At 42.2% G+C, this 6305-nt stretch overlaps 1 long non-coding RNA gene across 1 annotated transcript in view; it reads left to right on the top strand.

Moving 5' to 3' along the window:
• The window catches only part of LOC109395801 (uncharacterized), a 47770-nt gene extending 41745 nt beyond the window's left edge, over window positions 1-6025 (top strand). Inside the window, exon 3 of the long non-coding RNA XR_002126726.1 lies at window positions 5824-6025. This is a non-coding gene — a long non-coding RNA (uncharacterized LOC109395801). The remainder of the gene's footprint in view (window positions 1-5823) is intronic.
• The last annotated feature ends 280 nt before the right edge of the window (window positions 6026-6305 follow it).

Genomic DNA, 6305 nt, shown 5'->3' with positions numbered 1-6305 from the left:
TGTGTGTGTGTGTGTGTGTGTGTGTGTGTGTGTGTGTGTGTGTGTAATCAGGTAAAATCTATTTTAACCTTATATTCAATGGGAAAAATCAGTCTGGAAAATAATTGTGTGTTTATTTGTTTGTTTGTTTGTTTGTTTGTTTGTTTTGCTTTGGCTACCTGGAAGTCTACTGCTAACTTCGCTGCCTGCCTTCAATCGTGGTACAAACTAGAGAGGGTGCATGTCTGTGTACTGACACTTCCTTAGCTTATCTCATTATTGGACCTTTATTTTCCCTACTCTAGTACATTTTTAAGCAAGGAAGAAATCTTGTGGAATAGTATGCACTAAAAAAAAAAAAAAGCAGCCTCCAATCTGTTTTAGAGTTAGGCTAGGTATAATTTTAAAAATAAAAATAGCATTTCAATATCCTGAAATCCATGTGAATAACATAAGTCATTCCAAGTAATGGAAATTTTTAGATTTAAAATCACTGGAAAATCTGAAGTCTATTGACATTTACATCCTGCAGGATTTTCTCTGAAGTCTCTCAAACTCCTTTTTTAAATCTTGGAGCCAATAAATAGCATTCCTGATACCCTTCCCAGTTCAAAACAACTGGAAAACAAGACACAGGAGACAGACAAATGTCATCTCTATTACTGATGAAGGTGACTGCAGACCGCAACTTGGAAACCCTCCACTGGAACTGCCAGGTCCTTACACCCAGGCTCAGGTACGGATGGAGTCCAGGTCTTCTCACAGTCCAGGGCAGAGCAGGTCCAAATTCTCCTCTCTTCAGGATGGCGTGTCCCCAAGAGAACAGACCCTGCTCACTCCTTCTCCCAAAGCCACCAATCAGAGAGGTCACCCCTTCCCTAGAACTGGGAAGGAGGGGGCAGAGAGGCGGGAGTGTCACCCCGTGGGGGTGTTTCTTAATGGTTGCCAGTGATATGTTGGTCAGGACAGTTCTTGGTCAAACTATCCTACACACTGTAAGATCTTCAGCATCCTTGAATCGTGGGTTAGCTATTCAACAGCCCAAATATGCTCCTGTATGTCCAAATGCACCCCCTTATCCACAGGATAGAGAACCTTGCTTTAGAGGAAGTCCCTTCATGGAAACAGGAAGCTGATGGGGGAAGGGGAGTAGAAAGTGGCAGAGATGGAAGACTGACTAACATTAATGCCTTGGTTATTATTAACTTTCTAGTAGCTGTGAATTCTTAAACTATTTCCTTAGAGCGATAGAGATGCAAATGGTCCTCATTCTGGTCCTCCCTGGCACCCCCAACAAGGGATGTTGGGAGCAGTTTTATAAAGCAGGCAGCCAGCCTTCAGACTTGCTTCACAGGCTTCTAACCCCTCAGATAGGGAGTTTCCTCGTGTGGTCTCAGGGACAGTCACATGGCAACCTTGGTGGTTTGAATCCTGACTACATTTACAAAAGCTGAAGAAAAGGAAACGGACAGGCTCAGGAGGTACCAAAGGGAAGGGGAGATGGGGTACAGGGAGGGAGGAGGAGGAGGTGCGGGGGGCGGGGGGTAGGGGAGGCTTTTGCCTCTCCCATCAGCCACTGCAAACAAACAAAAAATAAAGGTAATATCCTGCCCCATCAGGTTCCCAATTTTAGCCCTCCAGAAGAGACTAAAAAGTTAAAATTTCCACCTTCCAGTCCCACTCTGAATCCTTCACTCACTCCTAGAGATTTTTAAAAATGGTTTTTTAAGTTCTACAAGTAGTCAACGTTTATTTCAAATAGCATAGTCATGTGTTGCTTTCTCAGACCTAGATGGCGTCTGTTGTTGACAAACTCGGCACAGTTTCTCTATGGCCTGTATGTCCACCACTCTTCCTTTAGGGTTATTTTTAATTCTTATAATGGTGATCTTTATGACCTAGAATAATATCATTAAACCTCAGTTTATTTTTGAAACTTACACTGCTATATATTGACACTCCTCTGTGTAAGGGAGTGCAAATGAGTACATTAAATTTCCATCTGGGGGCCGGCCGTGTGGTGCGTTGTTTAAGAGCTGGCTTGGGACGCCAGCTCTGAGCAGCAGGGTCCCGGTTCAGATCCCACATTAGGGCCAGTGACACTGCCCTCTACAGCTAAGATGGTCAACAACAGCTCAACCTGGAGCTGGGCTGCCATGAGTCGCCAGCAATGGCATAGGCTGCAGTGAGGCTGCAGTGGGCCGCCATAAAGCTACCATGAGTGGCTGACAGCCAGCATGAACTGCCAAGAGCTGCTGTGAGCGGCATCCAGTGGCCGGCGACTCATCTGCCCCACCCAGAAAGAGCGCAATGATAATACCAATATGGGCCAGTGAAGCAACATCCTCCACAACTAGACTGAAGAACAAAAGGACAGCAACTTGTCGGTTCCCCTTCCCCAATTCCCCAACGCTGTTCCCCTCCCCTAATTCCCCAATAAAATCTTTAAAAAAAAAAATTTCCATCCGGTTCTCATCCCCACCCTGCTATCATTATTTTCATTGTTTCTTTTACTGGCAAGATTATAATCCTTATTCATCTAAAGATTGAGTCTAAAAGTGTAAACTTAAGAAAACTATTATAATATTATGCTTATGTAATTACAATTTTCCACAGAGCCAATTAGTCTGACTGGATCCAATGAGAAGCAAATGTTACCTTACGCCCTTAAGCTTCAGCCACGTGAGAAGGAGGCATCTTGAGCATCATTGTCCAAGGCTGTCTTCCTTCTTTGTGTCCTGGCTTTCTTCTCTTCTTCTGGGTCATGCTTAAACACCACTGCTTTTTTATCTTGCCCTATCTTCTTTCTTGAATTTCTTTTTCATTTTGCTGGACTGTCTCCCATCCCAATGATTGTATTGTTTGGACTTTGGTTTATTCTTTTGCCTGGTAACCATAAGGTGTCTTATAAGCATGTGAGTGCTTTAATCTCTCCAGGAGATCACTGTGCCGTAGATAAGCTGCAGGTGATGACATTCCTGTTTTTCTGGCTGAACATCACCCCTTGATTTGCATCAGAGATCATACATTGGCATGTAAGCGTGTTAGAATGCCTTCATTATAGGGATAATCTAAAATTCACACTAGCTGATTTAAAAACCTTAGACCATTCACAACTGTAGTCGTTATTGGTGGTAAGGCATTTCTTGCAACAAAGCCCACCCTTCCGTCCTGTGCTGTGGACTGAGAACTCCAGCTCTGAGGCCCTCGCTCACGCCCCTTCATTTCTCAGTCTCAGCTCATAACCCTGAAGGGTCCTGAGAATCATCTTGGAGTGTCCAACTCAGCGCTCCCATCTCTCACCCTTCTTATAGCCAGTCACTGAAACTGGTGAATTTTAACTCTTGATTTCTTCTTTTTTCTTTCAGCAAATAGTACTTTATGGAAGTATAATTGACATGCAGAGAAATACACAAATCGTAAGTGTACCGCTGGATGGCTTTTTACATATGCATGCACCACTGAGATCAAGACATACCATGTTGTTTTAAAAAAGGAAGGGTCTGAAAAAAAAAAAAAGCTATACTATGTTTCCATCACTCCAGAAATCTCCCTCTTGCTCCTATGTAGTCCATTATCCCCCTTTCCTCCCAGGTAGCCACTATTCCGACTTCTATCACCGTTACTTATTTTGGCCTCTTCTAGAACTTCATTTAAACGGATCAAGACCGATGTACTCTTTTTTTGTCTGGCTTCTTTAGCTCAACGTGTTTTCAAGATTTGTCCATGGTTTTGTGGGTATCCGTAGTTTGTTCTCTTCTACATATGAGTTCCATTTCATGAACATACCAAATTTGTCATTCCATTCCTCTATTAATGGGAGTTTGGATTATTCCTAGATTTTGGCTAGTATGAATCAAGCGGCTATGAGCATTTGTGTGCAAGTCTCTCTTTTCGTGTACACTTGCTTTCGTTTCTCTGTGTGCATTTCCTAGGCTGTAGAGTAAGTACACGTTGAACTTTATAAAAAGGTGCCATACGGTTTTTTCACAGTGGTTGTAGCCTTTTCTACTCACACCAGTGACATGTGAGCATTCCAGTGGCTCCAGATCTTCACCAACACTTGATAGTTTTAGTCTTTTCATTTTAGCCCTTTTGGTGTATGCATAGTAGTATCTCATTGTAGTTGAGTATTTCTTTTAGAATTTTATTTTTAAATTGGGAGTACATGCATCCTAGCATGTACAAATATATCTTGTGTTGCCTGATTCATGGTGGCTGTGTGGAGAAATCTAGAATCAAAATTGTTTCATTCATAATTACATCACTGACAAGGAGTCCAGTGCCAGTGTGGGTCTTTGTTTTGCAGGGAACCTGTTTTCTCTTTCTGGTAGCAAAGAATTTAAGTATCTCTTGAAGAATTTTTTTCTTTCCATTTTATCCTTAGAATTCAGAAAGTTCAACTCTATGTTTCTACTTGTGAGCCTCTTTTTATTCATCCTATTGAGCACTCAGGAGCCTTTTAGACTTCCAAAGGGTCACACCGCTCTTCATCTTGAGGACATTTTCTTCTGTTTGGGGAGATTCTTTCCTCTGCTCTCTTTTCTCTGCTATCTGTTCCCAATAGTCCTAGTACAGAAGTTGGGACCCTGTGGACTTATCTTCCATGTGTTTTAACTTTTTTTTTTAAGTAGCTTCCGCCAGTATCATTTTCATTCACCAGTGGTGCTTTGGTTACAATCGATGAGCCTACACTATTGACATGTCATAATCACCCAGAGTCCATAGTTCACCTTAGAATTCATGCTTGGTACACATTCTGTGGGTTTGGACAAATGTAGAATGACACATACCCAGTATTATAATATCACACAGAGTTTTCTCACTGCCCTAAAAATCCTCTGTGCTCCGCCCTATTCATCCCTCCCTCTCCCCCAGCCCCTTGGAACCAGTGATCTTTTTACTGTCTCTATAGCTTTGCCTCTTCCAGAATGTAATAGGGTTGGAATGATACAGTATACAGCCTTTTCAGGTGGCTTCTTTCACTTAGTAATATACATTTATGTTTCCTCCATGTCTTTTCGTGGTTTAATAGTTCATTTCTTTTTCACGCTGAATAATATTCCATTGTCTGTGTGGAACACAGTTTGCTTATCCATTCACCCACTGAGGGGCATCTTGGGTGTGTCCAAGTTTTGGCAATTGTGAATAAAACTGCTATAAACATCTGTGCAAGTTTTTGCATGGACATAAGTTTTCAATTCCTTTGCGTAAAGACCAACTTTAACTTTTAAAAAGTTATTCTTTTTTTTCTTTGTATTCTTTGATTTTTCTCTACATCATAAGGGATTTATTCAAGATTGCCTTCTAGGTTGCTGCCTCGGTCCTCACCTCCATCTGCTCTACTATTCAGTCAGTCCATTCAGTGTTTAATTTTGGCTATTTTGGTCATATTCTTTTATTCTGCTTATTCCTTTTTCATAGCAGCCTATATTAGTGAATGAATGTAAAATAGTCTCAAATGATTTTGATGATCCTAATTAGTTTTTATTAAAAAATATTAAATCTGTGTTTTCTGAATTGTTTTTCTTCCTTCTTGGGTCAGTTGTTTTGTTTGTTCATCTTGATCCTTTTCTTCACTGTTTTTGGTTTTCCTTACTTATCTGGTCCAGCTGGTCTAAATGCAATTTGTGGCAGTTTGTGTTTTTCAGAGATGGCCCCACGAATATGTTCCTTCTCACACACTTGCCTAATAATGTGATGCTGACACTGGTCCATCAGGAGGTAGAATCCATGTTCCCTCCCCTTGAATTGGGGAGGGTCTGTCCGCAATGGAAGTGATGCCATATGACTTCCAAAGCTAAGTCATAAAGAAAATACAGTTTCTGCCTGGCTCTCTCCTAGGACGTGTCCATTTGGAGCCCTGAGCTGCCATGTAAGAAGCCCAGCTGCCCTGAAGCCTCCACACTGAAGAGACCATCTGGAGAAACCACAGAGGGATGGAGACACCTGAGGGGCCCCGGGTGGTCCAGCCCCTGTCCTTGAATTGCTCCCGTGCTGACAGCAGCAGACACAAGCGGCCTCCACTGAATTCTGTGTAAATTGCAGATTTGTAAGCATTATAAATATTGTCATTGTTTTACAGTTTTAATTATTTGTAGCACAGCAATAATCAGCACATCTCTCTTAATCCCAGTGACGCCCCCACACAGCCCTTCCCTGCGGGCTCCCACCCCCAAGCTCCTCCCGGCTCCCTTGGGAAGGAATGCTGTTGATTCTATCCGCTCTTTTCTCCACTCACCAAATGCCATTTCCCTCCCACCTTTTAGAGTTTACCCCAATTTTTTACTCTGCTCCTGGTTTCCTTATTTTGTTTTCCTTCGTAG

This window comes from Hipposideros armiger, unplaced genomic scaffold (assembly GCF_001890085.2).
Source record: "Hipposideros armiger isolate ML-2016 unplaced genomic scaffold, ASM189008v1 scaffold_483, whole genome shotgun sequence".
Lineage (NCBI taxonomy): Eukaryota > Metazoa > Chordata > Mammalia > Chiroptera > Hipposideridae > Hipposideros > Hipposideros armiger.
Note: the sequence above shows the minus strand (reverse complement) of the source record. Positions and strands in the feature narration are given on the sequence as shown.